General features: G+C 36.2%; 1 long non-coding RNA gene across 3 annotated transcripts in view; it reads left to right on the top strand.

Annotated features, from left to right (window-relative positions):
• The window catches only part of LOC150047536 (uncharacterized), a 113,886-nt gene that overhangs the window by 29,778 nt on the left and 69,761 nt on the right, over window positions 1–14,347 (top strand). The window contains exon 4 of one of the 3 annotated variants that reach the window (XR_016539206.1): window positions 12,179–12,377. The exons of the other annotated variants lie outside the window; for them this stretch is intronic. This is a non-coding gene — a long non-coding RNA (uncharacterized LOC150047536). Of the gene's footprint in view, window positions 1–12,178; window positions 12,378–14,347 lie in introns of those variants that run through there. 3 annotated transcript variants of the gene reach the window in all.

Below are 14,347 nucleotides of genomic sequence, written 5' to 3'. Positions count from 1 at the left end.
TTCCTACAAGGCTTTAGACACTGAATCATCCCATCCCATATCTAAATTGCAAGCAATTTTGCTAAGAGCATGCCTCTTGTTTTTCTACTTCTTTGATAAGGCAAATAGAATTAGTTCACTATATTATAAAATAGGTTTAAAAACCTTTAGTTAAAAAATATTTTTAAAAACCTAGCCCCAGATTATTTAACCAGATTCCATAAACCATTAGTAAAAGATTTCTCCCAGAGTTGAATTTTTACTAAATATTCTGAGCTGCATAGTGAGTGCATACTCAGCCCAGAGAATCCCCTGAAGTGGATGCTAAGATATTCTGCTCTTGAAATAGGGCACTTGTCAAGATGAGTATAAGGTTACTCTTATAGTTGTGCCAGATTGAGTGAGGTGGACTAAGAAGACATACATGCTTTACCCCTTGTGTTAAAGCATGAACTGTAAAAGAATATACATATTTAGGGAATAAAAGAGAATAACACAAAGGACTAAAATAAGATAAGGATAAAAAAAGTACTCAAAGAAAGGAAAGAATGTCAGAATGAGTCTGGTCAACTCTTCACTTTGCAAGGTACTTGTTAATGGCATGCTTAAAAATTCTTTGAATTAGGTTAATGAGAGAAGATAATTGACTTTATAAAGAGGAATTTCACTGGAGAAGTAGGTCAGAAGGTCACATTAAAAGTCATAAAAAAAATTCTCCTCCTTATTGAAAACCCTCCTGGCTGACTACCTTTATGCTTTTATAAGGATTTAATTTGTAGAAAGTTCTTGGAACTTATTTCTGGTAGACGGTGAGCATTATGGAACTGTTGTCTATATAGAGAAATTGTGAAAACATAATAGGAAGTAAAGAGGAGATCAATCTGAACATTATTAAAAATATCAAGTTCTCCTTAAGTCAAAGAAAACTGTCTCATAGTTTTGTCAGGATTGTTGGGATCCCTGAGCAGATGTACTGGGTATGCTCAGTCCCAGCTCTGTGGGAGATATAAGTTCAGGCTCTGTGAAACCCTGTCAAAAAAATAGTCCACAGCACAGAAGGGCTTAGGACAGATCTCACGTGGTATAGCACTTCCCTACCAAAACAACAACAATAATATGTTGAAATTCAAGATCAAGGTTTAAAAAAGGTGACAGTGAGGAAATCCAAATTTTAGGATCAAAATTAGGAAGAAAAAGTTTAGGAATTGACAGAACTAGTCAAACGAAAAGTAGATGGTAGTAATGATAAAGAACCACAGAAATTGTCTTCAAGGAATGTTTTCATAATTAGACATGCATTAAACATTGAAACATCTGTAAGTTTGGATGAACTTAAATTACCTAAAATATCTAAGGTGTAGTGAGCCTGTCAAAATCCAAGACATGGTAATATGTAATTATATTTTACAACTCACAGAATATCATCCCTGTTAATGAAAGTGTGCCCTCACACACGTGTCCACAATTTTACTTACTCTAAGTTAGTAGGAAGCTAAAAATTTTGGAAAGATAGTAAGGATTTTAGCTTGCTATTCTGTCAGCAGTTATATTGACAGTTGATCCTTTGAGCTTTTGTTGTATATGACAGCAATTTGCATCCATCATTTTCTTACTCAGTGCATTTAAAATATTCTCTTGTAAAATCCAAGTAAGGCATTTCAGTGTCTATGACTATAATATAAATAAGTTAATTTGCTGGGCACAGTGTCTCACACCTGTAAATCTAGCTATTCAGGAGGCTAAGATCTGAAGAGCGTGGTTCAAAGCCAGCCTGAGCACTAAAGACTGTGAGACTCTTACCTCCAGTTAATCACTAGAAAAGAGGAAGTGGGGCTGTTGCTCAAAGGGGTAGGGTGGTAGCCTTGAGCTGAAGAGCTCAGGGATAGCACCCAGCCCCTGCGGTATAACACTAACCTTGAGCTGAAGAGCTCAGGGACAGCACCCAGGCCCTGACTTCAAGCCCCATGATCCACCAAAAGAAAAGAGTTCATTTTCTCCTCATTCTGCACATACCCATTAATTGTGTTTATATAATTCCCAGAGAGACCACTTTCAGGTATTTCTTTCATATGAATATAAATTGATTTATACTTTCTGATAATTAATTCTCTCTCTTCCATCTCAATTTACTCCTGGTTTGTTTTGTTTTTGTCAATCTTGGGATCTGAATTATGGGCCTGGGTGTTATCCCTGAGCTCCTCAGCTGGAGGCTACTGCCCTACCCCTGGAGCCACAGCCATATTTCCAGTTTTCTAGTGATTAATTGGAGATAATAAGAGTCTCATGGACTTTTAATGCTCTGGCTGGCTTTGAACCGTGATCCCCAGATCTCAGCCTTCTGAATAGCCAGGATTACAGGCATGAGCCACTGCACCAGGCTAACTTACTCCTGTTTTATTCTTCATAGTGATAATTTTCATGCACTTTAGTATCAGAAATATGCTAATTTTTTCTCATAAATTAGCAAATATAAGAACATTGAAAATGTCTTTAATTTTACTACACAGAACAATTTTTTGTACTTCAAGCATTCATCACTTTTTTCATTAGAACAGATCATTACATTCAAAAATAACATTCACTTCAGTGCCTTCTAGTTTTCTCGAAAGATTATTTCAATGTGTAATTGTTTTACATGAAAGAGTGAACATTCATATGGTATTCCCGTGTTGATGTAGCAAAGCAATACGAACAGCACTTACTGTCCAAGCAGGAATAAGAAATAAGGCACAGTACACTCTCGTGTGGTAACAATTCCAAGATGAACCACCACTGTGGGAGATTAATTACATGTGATGAGCAGTCTTCTTAGAATTAGTACGTGAATCAACCAGTAAGTACTAATGCAAGATATTTTATAGAAACATCTCTTTCATGAACTTTGGACATATGCTACAAAAATGAAAATCCTTTTGAAATTAATAGAAAAAGACAGTGACTTGCTTTATCATCAAATTTTAACTACATGTTTTTAAACCTTTTTTATAATACATTGAACTCACTCTATTTGCCTTGTCAAAGAAATAACAAAATAAGAAGTGTGCCAACAAAATCCCTTGCAATTTAGATATGGGATGGGATAACCAACTTTCACTATGTAAAAAGAGTTGTGATTTGAACTCAGAAAAGTTATTATTGGTCCCACTCTTTATCTAATTACATGAATTGTAGTCAAAATGGAATTTTTATATTTAATCCTCTCAATGAGTAAATACATAGAGATGTATTATTGTGGCTTTAGTGCACACCAGTCTGATCACTCATCAGTCTTGAACATGTTTTTATTGTCATTCATGAATCTGAATGACTGTTCAAAATTAATTCTTTTCTTTCTTTCATTTTAAATTCCTGGCATTTCTCGCATAAAATATTTCTTCCCTTCCTCTTTCATTGCCTGAGAATTCTAATTGTATACATTAACCACTTTAAACTATCTTAATAGCTTTTTCTTCTACTGTCTCTTAATTCTCTTTCCCTGTTTCTCCACTTTTTGTGTTTGTATTTGAACAATTTGCATAGACCTTCCTACAGGCTTACTTTTCTACCCAAATCTGTGCCATATCTACTGATGTAGATACAGGGCATCCTTTATCTATAACACATTTTTGTAATAACATTGCAAATGGTCCCTTTGGTAGCCTGACATTGTCCATTTGCTCTTGTATGTTCTGTGTCTCCTCTAAAGAAGTAGTTGACATATTAGTTATTAATGTTAAATTCCTCTTATGGTAGTTCCAATATCTGAGTGAGTTTTGAACATGATATTGTTCATTACTTCACATTTTTACAATGATTTGCTTATTTTTTGCATTTTGTGTATCTTGACATTTGTATCAAATTTCAGACTGGGTGTATTTAACAGCAAAGAAAATGATCAGCTCTTTTCTGATAGAAGCAGTCTTACCTCTCATGCTTTGTAGTAGGCTTAAGAAGCAGAGTCAATGAAGTCACGCAGTGAGATAGAACTGGACGCAAATTGACAGAATTGATCGAGTCACCACAGAATGGTATTGGACTCTGTGGTTGACAGGGGTGATGGAGTCACCACAAGATGGGACTGTACTCTGTGGTTGATGGTGATGATAGAGTCACCAGGAGAAGGGAGTGGATTCTGGTTGATGGAGGTACTCTGTACACTAGCTTCGCAATTCCCTTCCTTAGACTGGAGTGAGGACTTGGGTTCTGAGCAAATTATCCTCAATGCCTCGGGACCTCTTTTAAGGATTTTGCTCTTCACTTCCATAGATAGACATTGCTAGTTTCTTGATGTTTTCTGTCCTGGTAGTGCAAACCCTCAGTTTCTGTGCCTTGACAATGGGGCTTTCAAACAATGTAGGCACTATCCGTGGCTGTGTTAGGTATTTTGAATAGTCTGGATTCTGACTAATCATTTTCCTTTGGCAAAGAAGAATGTTTACAGTATATGTTCCCTACGAAACTAGGGTAAGTGCAAAAGCGGGGAGGCAGTGAAGAGAGTAAGTGAAATAATAGACTTGCCAGGAAATCTTTGGGAAAAGTGCATCTCTACAAAGTATCAGCAAATGTCACTTTTTCTCCATATTGTGCTGGTGATAATGAGAAATTAGGCTGCAAAGAGCCATAGGGACATATAAGTAGCTAATAGCATATATATGCAGTTTGACTATATGCAAACTAAGCTATTGTAATTTAATAGGACTATTTAGAAATCTCTGGTAGTGTTAAATGAGTATTTCCTGAAAATAACATGAAAGGGAACTGTATTTCAAGATGATATTTCTTTTACATTGATTATGATGATGATTAATCAACACACATTTTCAAAAAGAGGACTATTAAAATTGTGTTTATGTATATATATTTAGATTCCAGCCAAATTTGGCTATAAATAGAAAGGGAAAATTAAATTCAAGGATTATAACCATATGAATATTTTGAAGTCAACAGGGACTTTTAAACCTATATTATAATTCTAAAATAGTTTAATATGAATTATTTTATTTGATCTTACTATCTCCACTTAACATTTCTTCTAAGTTTGGTTCTGTTGGAAGAGTTGGCTCATAACAGCTCAATAGGCATGTGCATATGATCATATAAAATTGTACTTCTTGAAATGAACCCCAAGAAATGGAAGTAAGAGGTGTTTTATTGTACTGTTTGTGGTTCTTTTTTCTCTCTTTTTATCTTTGGTTCATTTGCTTCTGTTGCTGTTTTTTTTATTATTATTACTGTACCTTTTGTCTACTAGATAACATTATCTGGTTTGGGAAGAGGAAGGGGAAACACAGAAACAGTGGAACAAAGAGTGAACTAGTTTAGTAGTGAAATTCACTATGTTGGAAATATACTGTACAACTTAGGGGAAGTCAAGAGGGGAAAAGCTGAGAGAGAATGAGGGAGGGGTAATGTGTCCTAATGGAAATGTATTCATTATCTGACTTATGTAACTCAAACCCCTCTGTACATCACTTTTACAATAAAATGTAAAAAAATTAAAGTCTGGCATGGTGCCTGTAATCCTAAATACTCAGGAGGCTGCAATCTGAAGATCGCAGTTGAATGGTTCAAAGCCACCTGGGAACTAAAGTCCAAAGTCCATGAGACTCTAATCTCCATTTAACCACCGGAAAAATGGAAGTGGCATTGGCACTGTGGCTGTGGTCAAGGGGTAGAGCAGTAGCCTTGAGCTGAAGAGCTCAGGGACAACATCCAGGCCCAGAGTTCAATTCCCATGGCCAACAACAACAACAAAAAAAAAATTAAAGAGTTGGCTCATGATGAGTCAGAACTGGACCAAAAGTAAAACACCTGATGTAAAATCTTATAGTAACAGATAAACATACCTGGGCTATTTTCATTTCTACATGATGGAAAACAGAGAACATGTCTTCTTTTTTCTTCAATATTACAGAGATATTTATGCAGTTTTCAGGCCTCATGGACCCTGAACAATCTAAACAGAAACTGAAATATCATAATTTAATAAATACCTGCAATATAGTGCTTTATTGTGATTTTCCTCTTCCAGTTAATTGGAAAGAGCATTTGTGGCCAATTCAATTCACTCAGTGTTTTCAGAACATGTATCAAACAATGGTCCCATCCTGTGTCCAGACTAATTAAAAACATTCATTTAATTATTGTTGTACTAAGTTGCATACCATCTTTTCCCACAGTGTTTGGAATATTCTAGTAGGACTAGTTTCTCATAAATTCTGAAAGAATTTAAAGTTTTCATCAAAAAGGTCCTTTACATTCTTAGTTAAGCTAATTCCTAGGTACTTTATTTTCTTTGAGGCTATTGTGAAAGGAGTTGCTTTCCTGATTATTGCCTCGTTCCTCTCACTGTTGGCATAAAGGAAGGCAGTTGATTTTTGAGGGTTAATTAAAAAAAGAAATTAAAGCAGAACTAAGGAAATGGAAAAACCTCCGATGCTCCTGGATTGGAAGACTCAACATTGTGAAAATGACAGTCTTGCCAAGGGCTATCTACAAATTCAACTCATTACCCATCAATATCCCAATGTCATTCTTTAAAGAAATAGAAGAGGCAATCCAAAATTTCATCTGGAATAATAAAAGACCCCGTATAGCAAAAACACTTCTTAGCAGAAAGAACAGTGCTGGAGGAATTTCAATTCCAAACTTTAGACTCTATTACAGGACTATAATTATCAAAACAGTTTGGTACTGGCAAAAGAACAGGCCTGAAGACCAATGGAATAGAACTGAAGACCCAGATATTAAACCACAGACCTATGCCACCTAATCTTTGACAAGGGAGCCAAAAAAATAGAATGGAAGAAAGACAGCCTCTTCAATAAGTTGTGCTGGCAGAACTGGTTAAGCACCTGCAGAAACTAAAGTTGGATCCTTCTTTGTCACCCTGCACTAGAATTAACTCCAAATGGATCAAAGACCTGGAGGTAAAAGCTGACACACTGAAAACTTTACAAGAAGGAATAGGAGATACACTAGGCCTCCTTGGCACAGGTCGAAACTTTCTTAATAAGGACCAAGAATCACAACAAATCAGAGAAAGGCTGGATAAATGGGACTGCATTAAACTGCAGAGTTTTTGTATGGCAAAGGACATAGCTAGTAAATTAATTAGGAAGCCTACAGAGTGGGAGAAGATCTTCACCAACCAAACAACGGACAAAGGCCTCATATCTAAAATATATCAACAACTCAAAAAATCGAATCACTCCAAAAGTAATCTCCAAAGCAACAACCATCCCATTAAAAAATGGGCCAAAGACTTAAAGAGAGTTTCTCCGAAGAAGAAACAAAAATGGCCTATAGACACATGAAGAAATGCTCAACCTCTCTGGTCATAAAAGAAATGCAAATCAAAGCAACTCTAAGATTCCACCTCACTCCAGTTAGAATGGCCAGGAACAGGAAAACGAATAATAACAGATGCTGGAGGGGATGTGGCCAGGAGGGATCACTACTACACTGTTGGTGGGAGTGCAAACTCATTCAACCACTATGGAAAGCAGTATGACAGTGCCTCAAAAGGCTAAACATAGAACTCCCCTATGACCCAGCAATTCCACTACTTGGTATTTACCCAACCATCCAGAATCTAGGGCATACTAAATCCACTAGCACAACAATGTTCATTGCAGCATTATGCACCATAGCAAAGATATGGAACCAACCTAGATGTCCCTCAATTGATGAGTGGATCAACAAGTTGTGGTATTTGTACACAATGGAATTCTATGCTGCTGTCAGAAAAAAATGACATCGACCCATTTGTTAGGAAATGGAAAGACTTAGAAAAAATCATATTAAGTGAAGTAAGTCAAACTCAAAGGAACTTAGGCTAAATGGTTTCCCTCATTCGTCATAATCAGTAGAAACCTTGTGCTCTACTAGCAGAGATCTGCAATAGAGCAAAACCTTGATACATAAGGCTATATAGTATGAAGCTAATTGAAAGGACCTCCAGGATATTGAAACAAAGGCATATAACGAATGATTGTTGTCCTTAATGTACTACGTTATCCCTCATCTCCTTTGCTGTCCCTTGGGTATCTCATATTGTTATAGTATCTCAGTTTGTTACCTGATATATTGAATTTATTTGTATTTGGTTATTTGAAATTTGATAGGGAAGGGGGGAAAACCAAGACAGGGGGGTGAGTGGTGGGTGGGAGGGAGGGTAATGGGTACCAAGACATGTGAAAGGGTATCAATGTATGTGAATTAATGTACCTACCATCTGGCAAATATCATGTAACCCTTTTATTAATTACAATAAAAATATTTTAAAAAAATTCTGAAAGAACTAAACCTGCAATTACCAGATTCAAATATAGCATCTATAAAATAGAAACCCTTATTAAATAAATGCAATTGTGATATTTCCCAGGAATGCTTCCCCTACAAATGCTACAGTTACATTAATAATATGACTGTTATTTTTAGGCTCTACCAAGACAAGATGCGATTGCATACTATTCAGTCAACATATAGTTCTTAAAAATACCTTAAATCAGAAATGGAAAGACTTGGAAAAATCATATTAAGTCCTGGCGTATGACAGAGTTCTTCTGGAGTCTTGAACCAGGTGACCAGTTCTGTAATTTTGGATCTGTTTCTCTGGAGAACCCTGACAACAATGCCCACCTAAAAGAGTTCCATTAACATAATTCAGTGATTGTGATTCCACTTCCAATTTCATCAATAAAAATATAAATATATAATATATATAATAAATATGTAAAAAAATCATATTAAATGAAATAAGCCAGACCCAAAGGAACATAGGCTCAATGGTTTTCCTCATTTGTAATAATTAGTACAAACCTTGGACTCTCCCAGCAGAGGATTACAATAGCTCAAAATCTAGATACAAAAGGCCATATAGAATGAGGCTAAATGAAAGGACCTCCAGAATATGGAAACAAGAGCTATATAATGTATGATTGTTGTGCTTAATGTACTATGTTATTTCTCATCTCTTTTGTTGTCCCTTGGTTATTCTCATATTGGTTATTCTCATATTACCTTTTAATCTGGTATATTTTATATATATATTTATTTGTTTATTTGAAATAGGAAAGGGAAGAGGGGAAAACAAGATGAGGGGAGGAAGTGGAGGGAGGAAAATGAGGACAAAAACATGAGAAGTGGTATCAATGTTTGTGAAGTAATGCACCCTCTATCTGGCGAATATAACGGTAACCCCTGTATTAATTACAATAAAAAACAACTTTAAAAAAAAAGACCTTAAATTTAAATACAGTAATGACTGTCCATTTGCAATATGAGGCCCTTGTCTGATATATAGAAAAGTACATCTGAAATAGCCACTTATTTACTGGAAGACACATTTAATAATACCATGCCTTCACTATCACTAAGTTCCATACACTTCCCCTCTACTCCTAGGTATGCCCATGTAGAGATGCTGCCTAATGATGGAAACTGCTTGTATTATATTGACATTAAAAATCTGTCATCTCCTAAAATATGCAAATGAAGTACAAATACTTTATGAGAGAAAGAAAGAGAGGATGGAGAGGTAGGAAGAAAGAAACAGAAGAGAGCAAGAGGAAAAGAAAGGCAACAGAGAAGGGAGGACAAGTGAGAAGAGAGAAAAAGAAGAAAGAACAATGTCCCAACACAGTATATTACTTGTCCATTAGAGTTCAAACCTTAAGCCAGGTGACAATGATTTACTCCTGTAATCCTAGCTATTCAAGAGGCTGAGATCTAAGGATTGGATTTTGTAACTATCCTACGGAAGAAAGTCCATGAAACTCTTATCTCCAATTAACCACAAGAATGCCAGATGCAGAGCTATGATTCATGTGCATGAATCACACACACGCACGCACACACACACACACACACACACACACACACACACACAGGTTGACACCTTAGTATGAATTTGGTTTCTTGATAATGGCCATTCTAACTGGGGTTAGGTAGAAACTCAGTATAGTTTGGGGTTGTTTTGTTTTGTTTTTTGTAAGTCATGGGGCTTGAACTATGGGCCTGGGCACTGTTCCTGAGCTCTTCAGCTCAAGGCGACCACCCTGCCCTTGAACCACAGCCCCACTTCTCATTTTCTAGTGATTAATTGAAGATAAGAGTCTCAAGGAGAATCTTTAGTGCCTGGGCTGGCTTTGATCCGAGATTCTCAGATCTCAGCCTCCAGAGTAGCTAGGCTTACAGGCAGGTCCCCACTTTTGTGTACTTTTGATTTGCATTTATTTTATGTCTAGAGATGTTGAATATTTCCTCATGTGTCTATGGCCATTTTTATTTCCTCTCCAGTAAAGTCTCTTCTTAATCTTTAGCCCATTTATTAATGAGTGGTTGTTTCTTTGAGAATTTCTTGTGGTGGGGGGAGGAATTAAGTTTTTTGAGGACTAAGTATATTTTAAATATGAGGCCCTTGTCTGATATATAGCTAGTGAAGATCCCAATCTGTGCACTTTCTGTTTGTCTTGACAGCTATCTCCTTGGCCATGTAGAAGCTCTGCAGCGTAATGCAGTCCCATTTATCCAGTCGTTTTTGGTTTTGGTTTTGTTTTTGTTTTTTATTCGTTGTGCTTCTGAATCATCATTTAGGAAGTTTCAAGCTGTGCCAAGGAGCCCTAGTGTTTTCCCCATCCCATCCTGTAATATTTTCAGGGTATCTACCAAAGGTCTGTGGGATCATTTCTGGATCTTCAATACTATTCCATTGGTCATCCGGCCTGTTCATGTACCAGTACCAAGCTGTTTTTATAACGACAGCTTTGTAAGAGGGTTTGAAGTCTTGTATTGATACTCCTCCAGCACTGTTCTTCCTGCTAAGGATTGTTTTTCTGTGTGTAGTCTTCTATTATTCTATGGGAATTTTTGGATTGCTTCTTGTATTTCATTAAAGAATGTTATTGGATATTGATTCATATTGCATTGAATTTGTAGACAGCTTTTGGCAGTATTGTCATTTTCATGATGCTAATCTTCCCAACCCAAGAGAAAGGAAGTTTTTTCACTTCCTTCCATTTGTATGAAGACCAATTTTCTTACTGTCAATAACAAATATTTTAAGATGAAATTAGTCCCACAATAATTAGATATTGTCATTGAGTTTCATTCTTGAGATATAGCAATAGTTGGAAGCTTTAAATTCTAGAGCAAGTTTCTAAACTGTACACCAATAATGGTATCACAGTGCAGAAGCCAAGGAGAAAAATGTCAGGAAACACATCATGCTGAGTCCATTTTGATGTGGGAATGGGTGAGCGAGGGAGGAATTCAGAAATGATGTAATTTTTCCTTGGATATTAGGTAAAGAAGACCAGAAAATGAAATAAGAAAGCAGATTGATCAAACACATGCACTATATTTTCCAGTACATAGAAATAACAGGAGTAAGAAGAAAAGGTTAAGAGTAATAAAAGTAAAACTCTCATCTCCAAGCTCACCATTGGAAATTACTTTTTCAGTGAAAGTATTAAAACTAAATATATTGAAAGAAAACACTCTAATCATGTTATTATTTCCTAGAGAGTTCACCTCAAACTGCTCAAGCATGAGATCTGAATATTTCCTTCACAGAGTAAAGTTAGTGCTATATTGTCATTTAATATGATCAAATAGTTTCTATCTGAAATTTTAAGAACTCAGGTAGAAGTCATGAAAAGTGTAGGGTATGGGATACTTTTGGAAATTTACTCTGCCTCTAGAAGGAAGGTAAAGCAGTGCTAGTTATATTGACAGCAGTTGCATTACCTACCTAATTTGAGACACTCACTCCCTACTCATCCTGGTTTGCAGCTGCAGGTTGAAAATAGAGGAATAGCACAAGGACCATTTCAACTTACTGGAAAATAAGGTGTTCCTCAGCAGAAAGCTTGCATCATTCCAACTAATCTTTTTCAGTTATCACAATGAGAATAAAGCTGGAAAAAGTTAACCTCAGAATTTAAGAAGAAAACTGAACTCCAGGCCGTTAAGTCCAGTACAAGAACTTTATTCTCTAGACAAATAATGGCCGATATTTAGCACAGAAAAATACAAGCTTCCCTAAGGAGTTCACAAGTTAAAATACCTCAACAACTTGGTTTTTTTTAATATCTATGTGCCTTTTGAAATGTCAGTTTTCAAAGGAAAGAAAAACTGTTAACCAATTACACTAAGTACACATTATTTTCTTCAAGAGAATCCATTGTTTTAACTTCCTCTCCCTCTTTCCTGATAGATGGATGACCTTAGTGTTTAAAAGGAGAAAGCAACAAAAGTGTAAGGCCCAGGACTGGCAATCTGCTCAGGTCACTCAACAAATTATGTTTATACTCAAATACAGACCTGCCTGCATCCAGACACCAGATTGTACTCCTGTCCATGCTTCCTCTGTGTGTAAAACTGTGCACCAACAAGGTATTAACTGCAAGAAAGGAAGAAAGGCGAGGCAGGGTACCCAGACATGATTTCCCCTCTCTTCACAGCCCCTTTGTGACCTCTGCTTCTCCTTCGCTCGCCAAGTTCATCTGCCTCCAGTTTTCACACCATGGTTTCCTCTATTTAAGTGGCTCCTCTGTAACTGGGCAAGGCCTGGTCCTCTCTAGCCAGAACTGATCAGAACTGTTCCTCCTCTCCAGCCAGTCCTAAGCCTCCCACTGTCGTCAGGCTTGTCTTCCCTATCTAGTCAGGCTTGGTCCTCACCTGCCTAGTCAGGCTTTGTCCTCCCTGTCTATTCAGGGTTGGTCCTCCCTGTTTGGTCAGACCTGGTCCTTTCTGTCTTATACCAGCCTGGTGCTCTTTAGAAACACACACCTCTTCTCAGTCTTCTCCAAAGAGCCTAGTACACACATAATATATAATCCCAATGAATATTTCATATTCATATACTTGTAGTTATTTAAATCCTACCATAGACACAATCCAGCAAACTCCATGATACTGAGATTTCTGTGTCCACTATTTTATTCTAAGGGCCTAGAATAACTTGAGCTCATACTAAACATTTATTGCATACTCATGGTATGTAAGTATTCATCAATTAATATTCAGAGATTATGTTCACTGACTGACTGAATGAATGATTCATTTAAATGCATTTGAAAAAGCATTTTATATGTGAACAGAAATCTTATTATTATTATTATAATTATTTCCCACTTGGACTTTTTAGGAAACATTCCAGTGTCTTGGGAAAGTAGGGCTTCGAGCAGTAAGTATACTGAATCCCTGGGCAGCTGAAGAGAGCCGGGGGCAGGCTCTAGAATCACCTATCCCTGAGGAATGCCTTCTCAGCACATAGAGCCAACTACAAACTTCTCAGCAAGGATTCATGGGAATTTTTTAATGAAAATGAATTAAATTTACTTTAGAATTAATGTTATTTGCACATGTTAAATTACAAAGAATGAAGAAAATCTAATGTTTTAGGGAGGAGATGAATATACCTAGTTTACTAAATGTTTCTATTTGACAATGGTAATCTAGTAATCTATTATCCAAACAAGCACAGGTAAGATCTTCACAACTGGTCTCACATTCTTTTGGCTTCGATGAAAATGCTATTTCCTTGGTCATATCCAAGAGGTGCTTGCTTTAGTTAATTTGAAGGAACAGATTCCAGTAGATTATCCTTGTGATTACAGTGTAGCACATTACTTGAAATATGACCCGATTGCACATAGAGGTTTTGACAATTTGAAAAGTACATGACAGGAAAGAAGACCAGGAAAAGTTCTTAGTCAAGACATATGAATTTTGGTATAATATCTTCAAATAGTGTAAAACATAAATAAACCAGATGCATTAATTTCTTTTATATTTAGAATTAAGGTGTCACCACTGGTGTTTTGGGGACTATATAAACCGTTATCAATTGAGGTGTCAATAATTCGCTTTTGAAAGAGAAAAATGCCTAAAGCAAAATCCTTAACAGAACTAGTAGCTCATATCTATAATCCTAACTACTCAAGAGTTGGAAATCTGAGAACAGTATTGGGCCATAACTATTTTGATATCATTTTTCCTTATCTTTTTGAGAAATATCAGTTCATTTTATAATATATGTCAACAAACAATTAAAACCCAATAGCAAATCCTTAAGATAAATTACAAACTAGAATATTCAATTTATAAAAGAGACATAATTTAATAAAACAAGGAAACCAATATTTTCTTTAGCCAAAAGTAAATATGTAATCAAACTGAGTAAACAAAGGCTAATTATTATCCTAGTAACCTCAAACGGACCACACAAAGGGATAAAATTACATTCATATCTTAATGAATACTTCTTAGCTCTTATTATTCACCAAGCATTTAAGTGTCTGTTCTCAATTAGTGTACACACTAATTGTAGAACTTAAATTGATTTGAGCCAGCCAGATGCAAGGAACTCTCTTGGAGTAGG

The sequence above is a fragment of the Megascapheus bottae genome, chromosome 22 (assembly GCF_031878675.1).
Source record: "Megascapheus bottae isolate mThoBot1 chromosome 22, mThoBot2.hap1, whole genome shotgun sequence".
Taxonomy (NCBI): Eukaryota; Metazoa; Chordata; class Mammalia; order Rodentia; family Geomyidae; genus Megascapheus; species Megascapheus bottae.
This window is presented reverse-complemented; position numbering and strand designations above follow the sequence as displayed.